The following is a 20,287-nucleotide window of genomic DNA, read 5'->3' as shown; positions in this document are numbered from 1 at the left end:
ACTGTAAAAAATTCGGACATACAGCTACTTACTGTAGTAATAAGTCCAAATGTATCAAATGTCAAGGGCCTCATAAGGATAATCTTTGCGATAAAGATGTTGAAAAATGTGTTTATTGTGGGGAAAGCCCTCATGATGATCTTTCAGTGTGCGCTGCATTTAAGCTGCGTAAAGACAAAATGAAGCTTTCTTTAAAAGCACGGTCTAAGCGCACATATGCAGAAATGCTCAAAACGGTCATACATGTCTCCCCTTTGGAAACCGAAAACGGTTTTTCAAATCTTGCGGAGCCAGAGGAATCTGACTCTGACGGAAATAGTGAAGATACCTCGTTTGTCACTCCTCAAGGGTCTGTTAAGAGGAGATTAACAAACCACAAAATACCAAAAAAGACACCTAAAATTATACCTTCAAAAAAAGATCCCCGTGTTAAAGCTAAAAAGCCAAATTTAAAACCAAAAACTGTGCCTCCTGGTTTGTCAAATTCACAAACCAATCCAGGAACTAGCTCAAGAAAAGACAATAATCCAGTGGGCTCCATTTCACATTCACCAACAGGATTACTGAAATTTTCGGAAATTGTAGAATGGATTTTCGCTGCATTCAATATTTCTGAACCTCTAAAGACCATCATAACAGCATTCCTTCCAATAGCTAGAACTTTTTTGAAACAGTTATCAGCTCAATGGCCAGCTCTTACAGGTTTTGTATCATTTGATGGATAATTTATCATCCGCCGCAAATGATTCAATCACTGTCCTGCAGTGGAATTGTCGAAGCATCATGCCAAAACTTGATTCATTTAAAGTTTTGTTGCATAGTCAAAAATGTGATGTATTTGCTTTGTGCGAAACATGGCTTACATCAAACATAGCCTTAAATTTTAATGACTTTAACATTATACGTCTCGACAGAGACTCCCCGTATGGTGGAGTGCTTTTAGGAATTAAGAAATGTTATTCCTTTTATAGATTAAACATTCCTTCGACTTCTAGTATAGAAGTTGTTGCTTGTCAAATAAACATTAAAGGAAAGGACATTTGCATTGCTTCGGTATATATTCCTCCAAGAGCTCAAGTTGGACAACGACAGCTTAATGAAATTGTCGAAGCCCTTCCTGCTCCACGTTTGATTTTAGGAGATTTCAATTCGCACGGAATGATGTGGGGTTCCGTTTACAATGATAGCAGATCATCTCTAATATATAATATTTGCGACAATTTTAGCATGACGGTACTAAATATGGGTAGCATGACACGGATCCCAAGACCTCCTGCACGTCCAAGTGCATTAGATTTATCTCTTTGTTCGACTTCAATTCGACTAGATTGCACCTGGAAAGTATTTCCTGATTTACATGGTAGCGATCATTTACCAATCATCATCTCAATTAGCAGTAACAAAGGCATTGCTAATTCAGTTAATATTCCATATGATTTGACAAAAAATATTGACTGGATTAAATACCAAAGTAATATTTCAAGTGTCTTAACTTCAATGGAAGAGCTTCCCCCACTTGAAGAATATGACTTCCTCGTTTGTTCGATTCTGGAGGCCGCAGAACAAGCCCAAACCAAACGATTTCTTGGTCCATCGTCTAACAGAAGACCTCCAAAACCTTGGTGGGACAAAGAGTGCTCAGATGCTAAACACGCGAAACAAAATGCTTTCAAGACGTTTTTAAAACGAGGAGGAGGAACTCCTCAGAATTTTGAAAAATTCTTGGTTTTAGAAACCAAGTACAAGAACATACTTCGGGTTAAGAAATGCAGCTATTGGAGACATTTTGTGGAAGGTTTGTCAAGAGAAACCTCAATGAGCACTCTTTGGAATACGGCCAGACGAATGAGGAATCGTATCGTAGGAAATGAGAGTGAGGAGTACTCGAATCGATGGATATTTGATTTTGCGAGGAAAGTTTGTCCAGATTCCGTTCCTACGCATAGCATTGTTAGGGAGTCTTCTTCAAATGATGATTCCATTGATAGCCCCTTTTCAATGATGGAATTTTCCATAGCACTCATGTCTTGTAACAATAACGCTCCTGGATTGGACAGAATTAAATTCAACTTGGTGAAGAATCTGCCCGACCTCGCAAAAAGACGTTTGTTGGAATTGTTCAACAAGTTTCTTGAGCAAAATATTGTTCCACCTGACTGGAGACAAGTGAAAGTTATCGCCATTCAAAAGCCGGGGAAACCAGCTTCCAATCACAACTCATATAGACCCATTGCGATGTTGTCCTGCATCAGAAAATTGTTCGAAAAAATTATTCTACGACGTCTCGACACTTGGGTCGAGACGAACGGTTTGTTGTCAGATACTCAGTTTGGCTTCCGTAGAAATAAAGGGACGAATGATTGCCTTGCATTACTTTCGTCTGACATCCAAATTGCCTTCGCTCAAAAGCAACAAATGGCATCTGTATTTTTAGACATTAAAGGAGCATTTGATTCAGTTTCCATTGATGTTCTTTCAGACAAGCTCCACCAACATGGACTCCCAGCGGTTATAAATAATTATTTGCACAACCTTTTGTCAGAGAAACGCATGCATTTTTCACATGGCGATTTGGCAACAATCAGAATTAGCTACATGGGTCTCCCGCAAGGCTCATGCCTCAGTCCGCTCCTCTATAATTTTTACGTGAATGACATTGACAGCTGTCTAGTAACCCCATGTACACTAAGACAATTGGCAGATGATGGCGTGGTTTCAGTTACTGGATCCAAAGCTATTGATCTGCAAAAACCATTGCAAGATACCTTAGATAAATTGTCCGTTTGGGCTGTTCATCTTGGTATCGAATTCTCTGCGGAGAAAACAGAGCTGGTCGTCTTTTCAAAAAAGCATGATCCCGCGCAACTTCAGCTTCATATGATGGGAAGAATAATCGAACAGGTTTTGACTTTCAAATACCTCGGGGTGTGGTTTGATTCCAAATGCACGTGGGGAGGACACATTAGGTATCTGATAACGAAATGCCAACAAAGAGTAAATTTTCTTCGAACAATAACAGGGTCTTGGTGGGGTGCTCATCCGCAAGATCTAATAAAATTGTATCAGACAACGATACTTTCAGTGATGGAATATGGATGCGTTTGTTTTCGTTCCGCTGCAAATTCTCATATTATCAAACTTGAGCGAATTCAGTACCGTTGTTTGCGAATTGCTTTAGGCTGCATGCATTCGACACATACAATGAGTCTTGAAGTTCTGGCGGGAGTTCTTCCATTAAAAGATCGATTTTGGGAGCTTTCATCACGCCTGCTAATAAGATGTGATGTGCTGAATCCCATGGTAATTAATAATTTCGAACGACTAGTCGAGCTTCGATCTCAAACAAAATTCATGACAGTATATTTTAACCATATGTCACAGGAAATCAACCCTTCAAGATATATTCCTATCCGTGTCAGCCTCCTAAATGTACCTGACTCAACTTTATTTTTCGACACATCCATGCAGCGCGAAGTGCGTGGAATCCCGGACCACCTACGCTCTATGGAAATCCCAAAAATATTTTCAAGTAAGTTCAGGCATATTAACTCTGAGAAAATGTTTTACACGGACGGATCGCGAATGGAAGAAGCGACAGGGTTTGGTATGTTCAACAATAATGTTTCGGCCTCATTCAAGCTTCAAGAACCTGCATCTGTTTATATAGCAGAGTTAGCAGCAGTTCATTATAGCTTGAATGTAATCGTCACATTATCTCCAAACCATTATTTCCTCTTCACAGATAGTCTGAGTGCAATTGAAGCCATTCGCTCAAACGCTGCTGGCAAAAATGAACCGTTTTTCTTGGGTAAAATAAAACAGTGTCTGAACGACATATTGAATAATAATTATCTAATCACAATAGTTTGGGTTCCGGCTCATTGCTCCATTCCAGGCAATGAAAGAGCCGATATTTTAGCCAAACGTGGTGCTATTGAGGGTGAAATTTATGAGAGACCGATTGCTTTCAACGAATTCTATAGCGCGTCTCGCCAAAGAACACTTGCCAGCTGGCAAGCTTCTTGGGATAAAGATGATCTGGGTCGGTGGATGCACTCAATTATTCCTAAAATATCGACAAAGGCATGGTTCAGGGGACTGGATGTGAGTAGAGATTTCATTCGTGTGATGTCCAGACTCATGTCCAATCACTACACGTTAGATGCACATCTCCTTCGAATTGGACTTTCCGAGACTAATCATTGTGCTTGCGGCGAAGGTTACCGCGATATTGACCATGTTGTTTGGACATGCGTGGAGTTTCGTGATGTCAGATCTCAACTAATAAATTCCTTGCGTACCCAAGGTAGACTATCCAATGTCCCAGTTCGCGACATTCTTGCTTGTCGTGACCTTCCATACATGAAACTTCTTTATCATTTCATTAAATCCATTGGAGTTCCAATTTAAATTTTATTTTATGTTAAACTGTTTTCTCTTCCATGAGTTCAACCAATAGCCAACTATAGGATATTGAATATAAGTGGTGAACTGATACAAACAATCCTGAAATAGTTATAAGATCATGTACAAAATAAATGTATTTTATTTAATGTAATTTAAAATAGCAACTCGCTTGATAAAAACAGTGTTTAGATTAACTAATGAGTACCAACATACTAATATGATATTCGAAATGTATTAGGTTTAAACTACTATGTATTGTGGATGCCACGGCGAAGAAAAACTTATGTATATTGCCTATGAAATAAACGTATTTATGAAAAAAAAAAACTAGAACACTACCGAATATGCCCTTAGTATGGGGCGTGTTTTCAAAATTTACTCTGTACAAGAATGGGTAGAACATAAACATTGGTCCAATACGTTGGATCATTGGTCCAATGAAAGTCCAATCAGTCGTTCAACGGGAGGCCAACACGAGACTTTCGCTTGCCGATTTTAAAACAGACCGTTGTACCGAATGCCATTTTTTTCGTTCAACAAACCCGACAGACAGAGGTCCATTGTTGAGCCATTTTTAATATGAGGAGTTGGAGCCCTGTTCGACTGGTTTTGCTAGAGAATTTCCGAAGTTTTTCCACTTCTTTTCTAAACTAACACTATATACCTGTACAATACTTCACCTTCACATAAAATAACAACAAGTTTTCTTTCTATATGAAGGTAGCACCTAATTTTGACACTATTTTTGCAAGAGAAAAAACAACAACAAACCGTTACAGCAAACTGAACGAATATTTCGTGCAATGTGTCGTTCAACAAGCGCTCAACGACCAACAAAATAGAACCGCCTGCTGAGAGGGTAGACAGCAAGACAAAAAGTGCCATAAAACGATTTGAAGCTTTAATTGGTATGCTCTGATCTTGTGCCATGCAAGCTCGGATGAAATTCCATGTTATGTCGTTTCGCCTGATAAATTGACAACTACCCCAGGATAAATTTTGAATGCTAAGGATTAATTTCTAATTTATATAAAATGAACTCGATTGATAGTGAGAAGCTTTAATATCCGAATCAATAATCGCAAGTATGTACAACAGATATGCCAGATATTTTCATAGAAAATCTGTATTGCTTTGTATTAAAAATCTGTATTCATCTGTACTCACCAATAAAATGAAATTTCTACAATGAAAGTATTCTAAAATATGCTATTCCAATAGATTAAGGTTATAGAATAACAGATTCACTGAACATTCATTCTACATATCTTCGTAAGTCATTGTCGCACTCACAATCAAATTTATCGATAGTTTTCTTATCTAGTTTGAAAATGTTGACTTCATATGTTGACATGGAACTCCAACGTCCAATATTCAATGTCAAGTCAAGTCATACAACTCTTAGCCTGACAATAAAGTTTCATGATGTCATGACTTTCTTGAATATCAGTTCAAATTTGTATCAAATTATAAATGTATTTCAGTGTTCATAATCAAATATCTGTACAATAGATCTCCATTTGAATTTGTGATTTGCCTTTGTTTTATCTCGTCACTGCAATCAAACACTAATACATAGCTCAGGCGGAAAAGTTAATTTTTTTCTTTTTGTGAAATCCGTATGAAATCTGTACTCTGTATTATATCTATATGCGCATGTAAATATCTGTATAATACTGTGAAATCTGTATAAATGGCATCTCTGATGTACAAACATATAATTGCGTACATTTGGGCTATTGATGTAACTTCATCGGCTACAAAACAAATAAAAATCACGACAAACAGAGTCTATATTCTGGGTTCGCGTGTTCGGTGTTGGTTCCTAATAAAGATCAATCTAAACAGACTTTCGTGCATTTGTGGATTCAAAAGTGTGACGATTAATTGAAAATGTCGATCATTAGAAATTTTGGTTGCCTTGTTCCAAATCAATGGCTCGAACAACCCCGTAGAGCTGATCCTTGTAGTTTTTCCGCCTCATACCGTTAAAATTCTGCAAGTGAAGCATATGTCGTTTTCGCTTGAGCAAACTCAAACTGACCCAGGGTAGTTTAATCAAAGAAACACTTTTCACGAAACTGTGTTGGTTTCGCACTTAGCAACTTAAACAAACCTGATATAAAAAACTAGGTTCGAAACTGACTCGATTTTTAGTTCAACAACGTTAAAACTAGTTTCGAAACTAGCTTCAAACAAACGGTTCGACAGTAGTTAGTGTGGAAACAGGTTTAGGTTTAGCATCAAACGAAAACGACAATAGAAAGTTTGCAAAATTCACACAATCAATCGACTAGTACGCACGATTATCGAAATTCATTTAGCACGTCAGTTTTATTCATACTCACGACATCCAGTTGTGTCTTGCTCAAGGAACAAATGCACCTCCAATAAAAACACGAGAATTTAGCCCGACGTACAGCCATGACAGTTAATGCTGAGGATTCTAAGGAGTCTTAAAAAGAGTGCAAATCAATTGAATTAGCTAAGGACAACAACAACAACATACGACTTTTTTTTATGTTCAAATTGTATCTGACAAAATTTTAGTACGGTTTTTGCACTAGCTCGTTGGAAACAATCAGTGGACAGGCTTTGTTAGCGGGAAAGCAAATATTTAAATGAAGATATCGGAATTAATAATGCCGAACGGGGCGAATACGATTTCGTGGATCAATCGTCAGATCGACCAATCGATTGATCCGTTCGGTCGTTCGATCGACCGAATTGTGGGAAGCTATGATATTCGAACCCGAAAGCCATTTCAGATCTACGGGGTTCTATTTGGTTTCCTGTCTGACCGATCGATCGTTGGTGGGAAGCTAATAACTAATAATATGTATGAGTAATGGCATTTGCGAATGCTTCTGAGGCTTCTGAACAAAAAGTGGTATAATTTTCCAATCAAATATTAGATATAGTGACTATAGATTTGATTACGAATTCAGTGGCATCGGTGGAAGACTCATCTCGTCGAGGCAGTATCATATCAGCATGAAGCCGGCTGATGTCATCGCAACCTACAGCATAGAAGTACCGTAAATTGAGAGTTAACATGTGCTACATGAATAACTAATCTTGTATGAGACTCCAAATGGTTAGTATGCTTTCAGTGACTGCACAGGAAATTTCCTCATGGAGGTTAAACAAAGTAACGAATAATAATGAAATAATGGAAATACGTTTCGTTTTTTGTTATTTTTTTTTATTTGGCCTACATTTTTCATACACGGGTAAAATTTTGATTCTGCAGAAGAGCAAAATGAGTCACAATTTAAGAAAAGGAATGTATTCGCATGTTATGACTAAACACCATGATCCAAAGTTCTCGAATTATGAACTATTTTGAATGAAATTGAAGCCTAACGCACATTACATTGGTGGATGTGGATGAATTAAATTTGATCAGTGTCTAACGAGGCAAACAGATTGAAAAAATGACGTTCGAATACAACTATGTAAAAAAAACCGCGAAAAAGTTGCTGCAGAGACGGGACTCGAACCTGTAGCTAGCTCCTATATCCGGGGAAATTCTGTTGCCAATTAAACCACAGAGATCTGGAATTACAATTCCATTCATACCATATCCTAATATAGATACATTTCAGCAATGTATGTGAAAGGCAGGGATAATGGATTGTTATTTTATCAATTAACGTGCTTCAGAAAAAAAACATATTAAAATTGAGATACTTCAACTAGTGCAGGTAAAACTGCCACCCACTGTGGATAAGACCGACATCCCAAGTAGCACATGTAACTTGTTCATAAAAAATAAAAACAAAACAGATGCTGCATAATGGTCGCATGACAAACACGGCGAAACAAATCGTATTAATGAAAATGGGGTCAAAATAATGTTACGAATTGACATCTCATCATACTAAGTTACAATAAGTTACAACGTAACTTTTCGGTAATCTAACTCTTACGACGTGCTCGCATTGACTGTTTCTAGTCGCCAACTGGTCACCGTAACAAAATGCGACAATGAAAAGTGACACTCTACAAGACAAAGTTAAGTAATGATTTCATATCGGTAACCGTATTCGTTGTGATGCAACAAAGAAATACAATTACAGTGTCGGCTGAAAGCTTCCGTACACTATCCCGGATAATAATATTAAATCAATAAGTAGAAAAATCCTTAGTTTAATAATACTGGCTATAGTTAAATCTGCGCTTATACGCAAATTTTTTGCCGGTACATGTGCGAAGCAAACTTGTTTCGTTATGGGAAGTACATTCGCATTAACAGAGAGAATATTTCTACACTCTGTCACGGCAGTGTATGCATGGAAAAACTTATACCAATGGCTACCATTATGACCAGGGAATGAAATATCTTTAATTTGAAAAAAAATGCAATTTTTAATTATTGCGATTGGTCAACGGTTTTAACTTTGGTATATGAAAAACTAATATTAACCACAAAAAAGTTCAATTTCATATGACGGGAATAAAAATATGAATATTATTTTGTATGTCGGTGTTCTGAAACCCAAAATATCGAAGGCGCGCACTTTTCCACTAAGTACAATGATCAACTTCACCATAAATATCGAATAGCACTTAGATTTTGATATCATAATAGGATGCCAATTTTTGGTAGTTAATGTTGAATGAAACATCAACAAATTGTAACTTGACACAAACTTATATTTTCTGTTTCATTGTGACTGATGTGCGCGCTGAATCAAATCAAATATTCTTTACTGAGAAGTTGTTTGGCAACCCTTGGTAAGTCACACAAGCTCCGCCTCTTACGCTTTTCAGGTTACATAGCAGTTATAAAACACGTTGCAAAGTCTTCAACTTGTTCCATGAATTTGTGTCATATAAGTTACTGTCATTGAAATGTAATAACGTGTGCTACTTGGGATATACTTCGAAGATAGTCCGACATTCACCCAAACATCCTCAAAGTTTTTGTAGAATTCAAATTCAGAGCTAAGTCTATAATACTATTCTATCCTGATTCCTGAATCTGATGTATTTAGAGTAGTGTTTTTGGCTCACAATTAAAAGTAAAACATTTATACGCTTCGGAAGCACATTTCACCGACTACTCCTTTTCGGCTAGATTCAACTGTTGTTGGCTCCAACTTACACGTCTAGTTTTCTTTTGTAGTTCCGTGGCGTCTGTTGAAAGGCTCCAGTCTTAATCAGGATCATCTAATAAATCAAACATCATAGCAATCCTATCCAACAAAGAGAGTGGCGACCTTACCCCAATAATGCACGTATTAACAAACACTCACCATTCTTGTAATCCTAGTTCAAAAAAATAGAGTACGCAAATATTCCAGATGACCTGACAGACAATCATTTATTAATTTAGTGCAATACGCTTAAACTTTTGCTCAGAAAAATAACATTCGTTCATCCGTTTCGATGCGCGATTTTTTTTCAATTTTAATTAACATCAAAGATGTCAGGGAAAAATTATAAATATCTTCAGACAGGGTTGCAAAAGTCTCTATATCCGAAAAAAAATCTGCAGTTAGCAAGTATATCTTGCTGGCAGCAATTTCTCTATAAAGTATGATACGCTGAACTGACTGGCACCTCTGATTAACATTTGAAAAGTTACAGTGTGTCCAATGCGGTTCAAAGCGTTGAAAATCCGATTTGTGTAAATAATATATGTTGTTAAATGAATTGGAAATAGACTTTTTAGTGAAACACACACCCCAACTTCCTCTAAAGCTACGTTTTCGAATAGCCAAATAGCGAGTCTCTTCTAAAGAAGAATTTTAATTCGAACAACGACACAAAAATACTATACTTTCGAAACAATTATTTGTTTATGACTCCGAATATGCTTTCATACATTTTTGGCACAGATATTTGAGAATACGGCCAAATGTCAACAGTCGAACATATTTCATATTCAAATCTTGCAAATGTTTCTGTAGGAAACTTTTGTATAACTTTTATTTTTTACCTGAAAGCCGTTTGGAAAATGAATTTACATATAAATAGTGTATAATGTTTATGATAAATTTACTATTATAGATGAGTATAGGTGAATATTTCGCAGAATCAATACAGTCTGCGATATCTTTATGATCACAATTGAATATATTCTACGATGTTCGACAGCAAAACATATCAAAAATATGCGCAAAGTTTGTTTCGCACACACTGACGTGGGTGTAGAAATCATTTCATGTCAATCATTCCAAGCTTCCTAAAATTCAACCTGGCTTCGACAAGAGCATTGAAGGCTATTCCACACAATGAGCTGGAGCACGCATTTGTATCATTATTGAATCACTGTAAGAAATGTATTAAACCGAAGGGAGAATACTTCGAATAATAAATTTGAAAAACTCAAGAAACCGGGAAATTATGAAATCGCAAATTATGGAATCAGTCTCGAAACTACAATTTGAAACTAATAAATCAATAATTCTCAGAATCAAGTACACAATTTTAGTAGTGCCTTTTGTATCAATGTTTGCATTTTACCGATCAATTAATCTGTCACACAATCTATCACATTGTCACTTGATTCAGAAGGCTCAAAGTGATATGAGGTTAGAAAAGTTACGAGTTTCGAATAAAATACATTAAACAAATAACACATATAACGACAATGATAGATTTTAATGGGAGAAGAGCTATTGCTTATGGTTGGGATGATTTTGATCATATAATCATGAATAATTGTTATGGTTTCATAATGCGTTACAATGATTTGTTTCATGATTTTTTAATCATATCAATGATAATGAACTTCTTTCCGTGTAGGCATAATTCATGACTATAAAGAATAATTTGCTTCCAGTTCACTATTTTGACTTCTTTTGAGAAGTTTCCATGGGAATTGTCGAACGCGTATATCTCATAAATGGTTGGTGATTGGGTGGCTTCAGAAATGTTTTAGGTAACTGTTAGGGATGACCCTTATTACCGTTCTCACTTCCACTTTCACTTCACTCACATGTCATTTCACTTGATTTTACTTATTACCAGTATCACGCTCAGTGAAGTAATCACTGTAGTGAAAAAAATCAGTTTTTCCAATAAAATTTTGGTGATTTGATATTCTGATAACAACAAGCGGGATTAGTGAAAATGTTCAATTTTATGAGTATTTTTGCCTTTCTCATATAGAAATGTTATGCAATCACTGTGAAAACCGAGGCCCTAAGGGTCGAGTGTCATATACCATTCGACTCAGTTCGCAGAGTACGCAAAATATCTGTGTGTGTACGAAACGTTTTTTTGCATTAATTTTTCTCGGAGATGGCTGAACCGGTTTTCACCATCTTAGATTCAAATGAAAGGTCTTGTGGTCCCATACAGAATTCCTGAATATTATATAGACTTCTGGAGTTATGGCGTAAAATGTGAAAAAATTCTGAAAATAAGTGCATCAACTTTTTTCGGAGATGGTTAGACCGATTTTCACAAACTTAGGTTAAAATAAAAGATCCTGTGGTCCCATACTGAATTACTGAATTTCATCCGGATCCGGAAATATAGGGTAAAGTGTGTTAAAAATTTTATATCATCACTGAAAAGGGAAAAAAAACTTTAAAAAATTTCTTTATCGACTTCAAATTTTTTGTCAGAAAACTGTCAAACAAACCGATTTCGGTTATTTTCTCAAGAATCGAAGAAAATTATTTTGAAGAATACCACAGTATTATATAGGATAGTATGATTGATATGAGAAAGGCATCATTACACCACTAAGTGGACTAAAATAGGTTTTTCAGAAGCGATGGCGAAACGTGGTGTACATTTTTATAAAACTTACTGCTAAATTCATCTAGTTGGCTGATCTTTTTAGTTAGTAAATATATTAAACTACTTTGGGACTACTAGTCTCCGGTTTCCGCTTCTGAAAGCACATATAATAGTAAAGAAAAGCTCCAAAACCGGAACTTTCACGAATCATGACTCAAATTAAAGCTCTCATTGTCTTTAAATAAACTGTGTAATTTCATCTAGATCCGACTTCCGGTTCCGAAATTATAGGGTGATGAGTGTCAAAACATTCAAATCGTCATTCCAAATGACGATGTAAAACTGGTACACGTAGGTGTGTTCCGCGTTGCTCCGTTCGCAGCATGCTTTGTTCAGTTTCGTATAGCGTGCAAGGTTGCCACATTAAAATTTATATTTTTCAGGTGAAAAACATGTGTCGATGAAATGTGCGAGTTTGTGTCAAATAATGCCACTCATAAAATCAAAAATCTCGTAGGCCCATAGGTTCCTATTGTGTTTCATCATGCTTAATAGGGTAAAGTGTGCTTAAAGGGGTAAAAGGGTAAAATTCTTTTAGAAGTACCGGAAATAGTTGTCAAAATGTCCAAAACGAGACTCACTCAATTTTCTCAGAGATGATTTGATCGATTTCCACAAATAGCCTCAAATAAAAGTTCTTGTAGTCTCATAGGGTAAAGTGTGTGTTAATCATTTAGTGCGACGATGTAAAATAAAGAAAAATTCTTATTAACTTGACATAACTGTTTACAAATAGAAAAGGTTATATTAGTTTATACCCAAAGAAAGTTTCTTATCTTTTTCAAGATTGAAACAAAAATTCTTCACAGAATCTTCTAGTGATATTTTGGAAAATGTAAGTAATATGAAAAAGGCATCATTACACCACTAGGTGGATTAAAAAAGTTTTTTTTTCTATTTTTACCAAGAGTGTAAAAAATATTATATTACCAGTTAAAATAGACAATCAAATGGAATGATGTAAACAATCAAAAACATGTTTTATGATGTAATTGATTTCCGAATTTCATCAAAATAAAAAATGGGTTTTGCCTTTCTCATACAGAAAGGTTGTGCAGTCACTGTGAAAGCCGATTTTGGAACTGAGGCCCGGAGGACAGAGTGTCATATATCATTCGACTCAGTTCGTCGTGCAATCAAAATGTCTGTATGTGCGTATGTGTGTTTTTTTGCTTTAACTTTTTTCGGATATGGCTGAAACGATTTTCACAAACTTTGCTTCAAATGAAAGGTCTTGTGGTCTTATACAAAGTTTCTGAATTTTGTTAGGAGCCGATTTCCGAGTTATGGGGTTAAATGTGCAAAATATGAAAATAAGTGTGCTAACTTTTCTCAGAAATGGCGAGAACGAATTTCACAAACATCAAATGAAAGGTCTTGTAGTCCCATAAGGAATTTCTGAGTTTTATCGGGATCCGACTTCCGGTTCCGGAATTATAGGATAAAGTGTGTTAAAAAGTTTATACCATAACTTAAAGGGGCGAAACAAAAAGCGTAAAAAAATGTTCTAAACTGGCCCCAAAAGTACTTCAATCGGTAGACAGCCAAGCAAATCGATTCCGGTTATTATTTCAAGAATCGAAGAAAATTATTTTGAAGACTGCCATAATATTACATTTCATAGCATGATTGATTTGAGAGAGGTATCATTACACCACTAGGTGAATTTGAACTGAACTAGGTGAACTAGGTGAAATTTGTCCAGTGTAGGACTCAATAGAGATTTTCCAGTATTTGTACTCGAAAATTTGTCCGATTTGGTGAAAATCACTAGTACAACACTTTGTTGTAGTATTTGTCGTTAGTCACTATAACTATTCGAAAAAAAAAGATTAAAAAGGTTGGCCCTTCTCAAAAAACAGAAAGTTTCATTAAACCTGAGAGGGTGCTGCCAACATTTGTTCGAGTTGACGTGAATTTCGTCAATGGTATAAGTGACGTAACCGACAAAATGCGTTCTATTTTTACCGCTCAATTTTCTCAGATATGACAGAGCCGATTTTTACAAATCCAGGCTCGCTAGAAAGCTACTATTTGAAGAATTTCGATTGAAGTTCGAAAATCAAATGGTTGTCACTTCCGGTGCAGAAGATATAATTGTATAGGTGACGTAACCAAACAACCGCACACATTTCATCGGCTGAACTGTGTCGAAGATGACTCAACGAGTTTCGATAAACTCAGGCTTATTTGAAAGCTTTGATATTTTCAATCAAAATTGGAACAGTTATGGTGATGATGTAATGTTATATGTGACGTAACCAACAAATACCTGTGTTTTTCAATGCAACAAATTTTTTTTAGGAGATGAAAGAATCGATTTCGAAAAACTTAGATTAGTTTGAAAGCTTTTATTAGGTAATTTGATAAGCTCACAATACTAATGGCCGAGGATAGAATCTTACATATGTTCTAATTAGACTATTTAAATGACAAGAGAAAGCCATTATCACACTACTAGATGGATTAGAAAAGTTTTTTACCTATAGTAATCGTCAAGGTTTCAGGAATTTGATTTTTTTTTTCATTTTTATTGTGTAAAAATAAGGTGTGTCTCACAATTCCCTACCATTTTCCCCTAACGATTTGATCGGATGTAAAGTAAGCATTTTATAGCTAAATTTATTAAAACTTGAATTAGATTTAATAATTTAATTATTACCCATCGAAGTGTTATTGAGGAACTAATATGCGATTACTAGGTTTTTAAAAGCATGAGTTTAATGTTTTCGCATTTAACTAATAGGAATGATAAATATTTACGGAACTGTTTTCACTAAATAATATGAGTTCAGTAATCATAGTCATAATATTGTTTCATTTCATAAATTTTATTCATTAGAATTAGTGACTTTTCGTGTACAGAGAGTGTCAACAGGTTGCATATTTACAAAAATGAGCTGAAATTATACATGTACTTTATTTAACCCGTTTTATGGTTCTACGGTAACATTTTTAGATTACTGAAGGACTACAAGAGAAAAATGTCTAAGTTTGTCTAAGGAAATAAATCACCTACCCAAAACCGTTTTGATGATACGTTTGTCGAACAAAAAGTCCCAAACCCAAGCCCGACAGCCGTTTCGCGTAATTTGCAGCGGTGGCTCAAACGGAACGTTTTTATCATCCCCGTCGCACGAGACGTCTCTTTCCCATTGCGTTGCTGCCTATGTGCAAGTAGTTCACTTCACTGCCGTAGCTGGAGGCCTCCAATCGGTGGCCGCGCCCGTCACGCTGGTATTGGTGTGCATCCAGTGGCCACTATGTACCGAACTGAGTCAGTCCAGTCGGGTTTCACATGCCAACAGCCAACAAACAACCCAGGCAAAGACAGGCAGCCGCGAGAACATCGATGATGCCAACGCGCCACCACGATCTGGCAGGCCCGAATGCTGCCGAGTTGATCATCACCCATCCCGTTCGTCCCTTTCTTCCCTTCGATACGGTTGGAAAGAGATGGCTGACCTCTCCGTCTGCGCTGTACCGCCCGTGTCCGTGATCCGCAGAGAGCGATCTTGACGCGCGTAACAGCAGTAGCGGTAGAATTTATACAATAAACATAAAATAAAAGAGAATGAGAAACGATGGGTTGATTCGGCGTGTTATGACCGAAGGGGGGGAGGGAGAGAAACCGAGGTTTCTCCGAGGGGACTGGTGATCGAAAGGAATGTTAAAGATTGGCTTTGTGGCGATGTCGGCGGGCAGACTGCGACCCGGTGATCACGAAGGACAGGGCGGCACGGCAAGAAAGAAAGATTGCGGCTTTGTATGTGCAGCATGGGAAAGCAGAATAAGAAGATCGTCTCGAAACGACAGCCGACACGAAGAAGAAACCTAAGCAGAGCATGAATGACGAAGAATGGAATTAAAATTAATAACGTTATAAAAAGCGACTATGTGTGGTTTTTTTTTGTGTGTGCTTTACGGTTGAAGAAAGAAAAAAAAAGAGCGAGAGCGGGTCCAGATTCGAGTGAAACCGATTGAACGTGTGTGTGTGTGTGTGGTGGCCCCAGTCGGTAGCGCTGTGTTGGTGACCTAAGCGAGGAAGCTAGCTTATTCAGGCTATCGCTGTGACGCGTAAGCAATTGGAATAAGAAGTCGTTCAACTACCGCAAAGTGTGAGAGAAAGAGCAAAACGACAGCGAAGATAAGTGGGCGGAGTGAAGCTATTTGCTGCCGACCGGTATCAGCTGGCGTACGAATGGGTGGAGTTTAACCGGAGAAATCTTTGACTGGCTGGCTGGTCCGTTGTTAGGAGCTTTCGGAGTGGGTTGGAGGGCACGGATGAGGTGCGCGCACCGTTCACTCATGCAAAGTGCGCTTCAATCAAGAAGGCGAAGCCCAAACCGCAGTAGGCAGCTGCTGGCGAGACGGATACCCGGATGACTCTGGGGCACAGGGTGGCCAGCTTTGTTTTGATATTTTGCATCAAGCACTCGAATACTTCGACTACTTTGGATTCAGCCAATCGCTGAATAAAATTGGAATGTTATCTACGATTTCCAAACTAGATCTCGAAGCTGGCAACACTGGCAGTCGGATCGTCACACACGTTTTAGCCACACTGCGCGCGCGTAGGATGTTGTAGACGAAGCGTGAATCGACGGCCGGTGAGAGAGAGCATGGGTTTGAGCGAGAAGGCCTCTGCCGAACGAGTGAGAACGAGCATCCGAGAGGAGAGCCTAGGCGCAAGAGTCAAGTCGGCAGCCAACTTGATGGTACATATACCCGAGAGTCAAATCGTCAAGCGCAACATCAACAGCAACGGCAGCAGCAGCTGTGTATATAGAAGGAGATTTAATGTACGCACTCTAGGGGTCTACGGTGCTACGGGGGGCATCAATAAAGCAGCTACTAGTGTAGGTTTTCTCCTGGCCTTTCAGTGGTTCCATCTCGCTCTAACCCGTGGCCACAGATCGGACCTGAACGGTAACATGGTTAAGTACAGTAGATGTCTGCAGTTTCAGTTTGCAGCTACTATGCCAGAAAGTCTTTTGACTTCTGTTACTAGCAAACGCTCGCAACACTCGTTCCCAGTCCAGCGTACTAAACAGGCCGTTTTTTGGTAGCCACCTTCTACAATTCTCCGTCATAACTTTTAAACATTTCGGGTTACCCGATTGACTCTCCTCGATTGGTGTGCGGGGCATACACACACGTTCCGACGCGTTTGCCTCTTGTGCTGACTCGGTCGGCCTCTCGTGTCGTGATTTCGGTGTGTATTATTGCGCGCTGCTGTGTTGAGTATAGAGCTCGACTCATCGTCTTCATCTTCGTATAACCGGGGGTCTCCCGTGCGCTCTGTGAACTGTGCTGCTACGCTACCCTTGCCTTCAAGTGCGGAAGATCAATTTAGTCATAATAGCGATACGCACAGAAGCGTTCGGAAGTTATATTACATCTGAGATATTATTAACTCTCACACTTTTTTCAACTGTGCTCGAGTTCAGAGCGTCGTTTCGGGCCGGAGTTCCGCAGGATTTGCTGATAGTTACTATTATTGGTTTTTTTTTTCATTGCTGCAAACGACCATTTTTCGGTGCATAACTGCATCTCCGTGTTCGAGAGAGTTTTCCTGAAAGCAACCGAGTGAATTTGATTGAATTATGTTGAGCTAGAATAGAGTGACTACAGCGGTTTCAAGTGTACCGAATAGAAGAAACTGTGCCGAGAAGTGTTTGGAAAAGTGCCCAACTCGAAGCTGTCGACAGAAGTGATCATCATACTGGACGATAGTAGCAACGATTGTCGAGCGGAGTACACATCGTCACTGCACTAAACTGCGGTTTTAAACGGGTAAGTTTATTACTTCACACTACTCACATTACTACTTTGTAAAAAATAAGATATACCGTAAAGGTCGTCGATCGCCTTGCGAATACAGTAGCCGACTGGGGTTGCTAAGGCAGTGTTGTCGCGAGTAAACCGAGCTACCGGTCTTTACGCCTCCTACTTTTTATATCTTCATTTCATATCTGATTGGCCTCTGCTACTGTGCGGACCACTGTTTCTTACGCTTTCACCAATACATTGCTAGTCCAACTAGCAAGAATGGGATTCCAGCCGCTACTGCGATGATTCTCTAGCCTTTGACGTAAAGCCGTCGGAATCGTCTTTCCGTTGGCTTGTAGTAAAATTCAATCCCAGTCAGTTTTTATCACATGCAACGACCATTTTGGCACGACACGTGTGCGACCGACCGAAAAACCAAGTTGCTTTCCAAGTTTGGTTGCAGGAAAAGACAGAAACACGGAGGAAACAATTCCGGCTACCGGTTTTTGCGCCGCCCTTTTTCCTCGTTGCTCGTTAAAACCCGTTTTCGGCACGTAACGAAGTAGGAACGAGGCAAACGTCTAATTATAATGTCGTTCGCTCGCACACACGATCGAAGCGCGTGCTACGCTGTTCCGTTTTGCAACCGCACTCCGCACTACCGGGGTTACACGCGCACATATGCAGCCAGTCCGGGGCTCGGCGTCCGCATTTGCCATTGCATTCGTCGGTGTTCTCGGTATTTTCTCTTTGAGCTACTGTTTGTTTTTTTCGGGGGGGTACAACGGGCGTGAGCACGCGTGTTCAATTCACCACTACTACCGGCGGTTCGATCGAGGTGCGCGTTTGTGCACCGTGAAAACTGTGGGTTGAGAAAAATGGAGAGTCGAGGGGAAAGTAACATGGCTACCGATGGATTCTTACTGTGCTCATTGCGAGTAAGAAGTAAATTATTCGATGTTTTAATTATGTTCGGTAACATTCCAGTTGTGTCGATTAATAAATTCACCTCGAACCTGAGATATCCAACAAACATACTTAAAAAGTCATCTTTTGTTGAAAACGAAGGCATCGAATGCTTAAATACCAGTGAGTAATCGCATTTCATTATTGAATAACGTAGAGCTCCTACATACCTTCGAAACGTTCTAAGAAAACATCGATAAAAAGTTCTGGAATGTCGATAGCCTTAAGAAACCAAAATATCAACTTAACTCATTAAAAATAAATCTTGAATTTTGGTACAATAAAACTACACACGCTCGGTAAAGTAAAATGCCGAGACAGATCGGCAACAAACAATCTTGCTGATTTCTCAGTAATCAATATCATTTTTCCGAGATTTGTTTTGTAGATTTTGCATCTTTTTGCCGAGATTTGGCAAAATTTTGTGCTGAACTGATCGGTGAACAATAATTATTCCGAAATCAGAAAATGCGTTTGCTGAAATTTCGAAATTTATGTTAGCTTTTTACCGAAATTCGGCTAGACAACTGTCATTTACGTTTTACATTTTCGCTTGGTACTACGCAGTTGTTTTCCGACGAAAAACATTTCCGGTGGTCATCAGAAAAAATGGAGTTATTTCAAAAGGAAGACCTGTGAACCTACGATTTATTCAGTAACTATGATAACTACAAATTGTTATTGATTATTTATAGGAAGCTTCTTCCAGATCCTGCTTCCACTATCGGGAAGTCATTATAGGATACTTCAACGACATGTCAACTAACATATTCGACAATTGGCGTTTAGTTCGAAATTGCATATTTTACAAATGTACGTCCTCGAAACATAAACAATATAATATTTTTTTTGTATATTTGTACGAAAATAAAATGAAATCTTGATTTTCAGTTGAATGTTATTTGTTTACTTTCAATTACTGAAGGCTCAGTAACTCACTTCGTTTTTTTTTTATTTTTTTTTAAATAACTATTTATTGGAATATGAGTTAAAATTAAATTATTAAGATTTAAATTGGGTGTTCAGCCACAAGTGGTGACTTTTCAGCCCTGTTATATATATATGATTTGGTTATTAACATGAAGACATCATTTGCTTCCGCAATTCTGAGATTTTTGTGTAGGGAAAATTCTAAACCTACTTGTATTGTGTAATGGGGAAAAGGAACTTATATACTAACTTACTAACTAATACAGAGAGCGAATCGATTCAATTGAAGATTGCATCGATTTTTGTCGGAATTTGCTTATAATATTATGTGACATTACATCTAATGGTTCTATATTTGTGAGTCTGTGTAACTCATTTGTACTAAACCAGGGAGGACGCTTCAGAATCATTTTCAGAATTTTATTCTGAATCCTTTGAAGCGTTTTCTTCC

At 38.0% G+C, this 20,287-nt stretch overlaps 1 protein-coding gene across 2 annotated transcripts in view; it reads left to right on the top strand.

Annotated features, from left to right (window-relative positions):
• The first annotated feature begins 17,158 nt into the window (after nt 1-17,158).
• The window catches only part of LOC131430379 (protein drumstick), a 62,455-nt gene continuing 59,326 nt past the window's right edge, over nt 17,159-20,287 (top strand). Inside the window, exon 1 of one of the 2 annotated variants that reach the window (XM_058595307.1) lies at nt 17,159-17,964. The gene's annotated coding sequence lies outside the window, so the exon portion shown is untranslated. The remainder of the gene's footprint in view (nt 17,965-20,287) is intronic. The other variant, XM_058595305.1, reaches the window with a different exon arrangement.

This window comes from Malaya genurostris, chromosome 2, assembly GCF_030247185.1.
Source record: "Malaya genurostris strain Urasoe2022 chromosome 2, Malgen_1.1, whole genome shotgun sequence".
Lineage (NCBI taxonomy): Eukaryota > Metazoa > Arthropoda > Insecta > Diptera > Culicidae > Malaya > Malaya genurostris.
The sequence above is the reverse complement of the archived record's forward strand: the minus strand, read 5'-3'. Positions and strand labels throughout refer to the sequence as shown.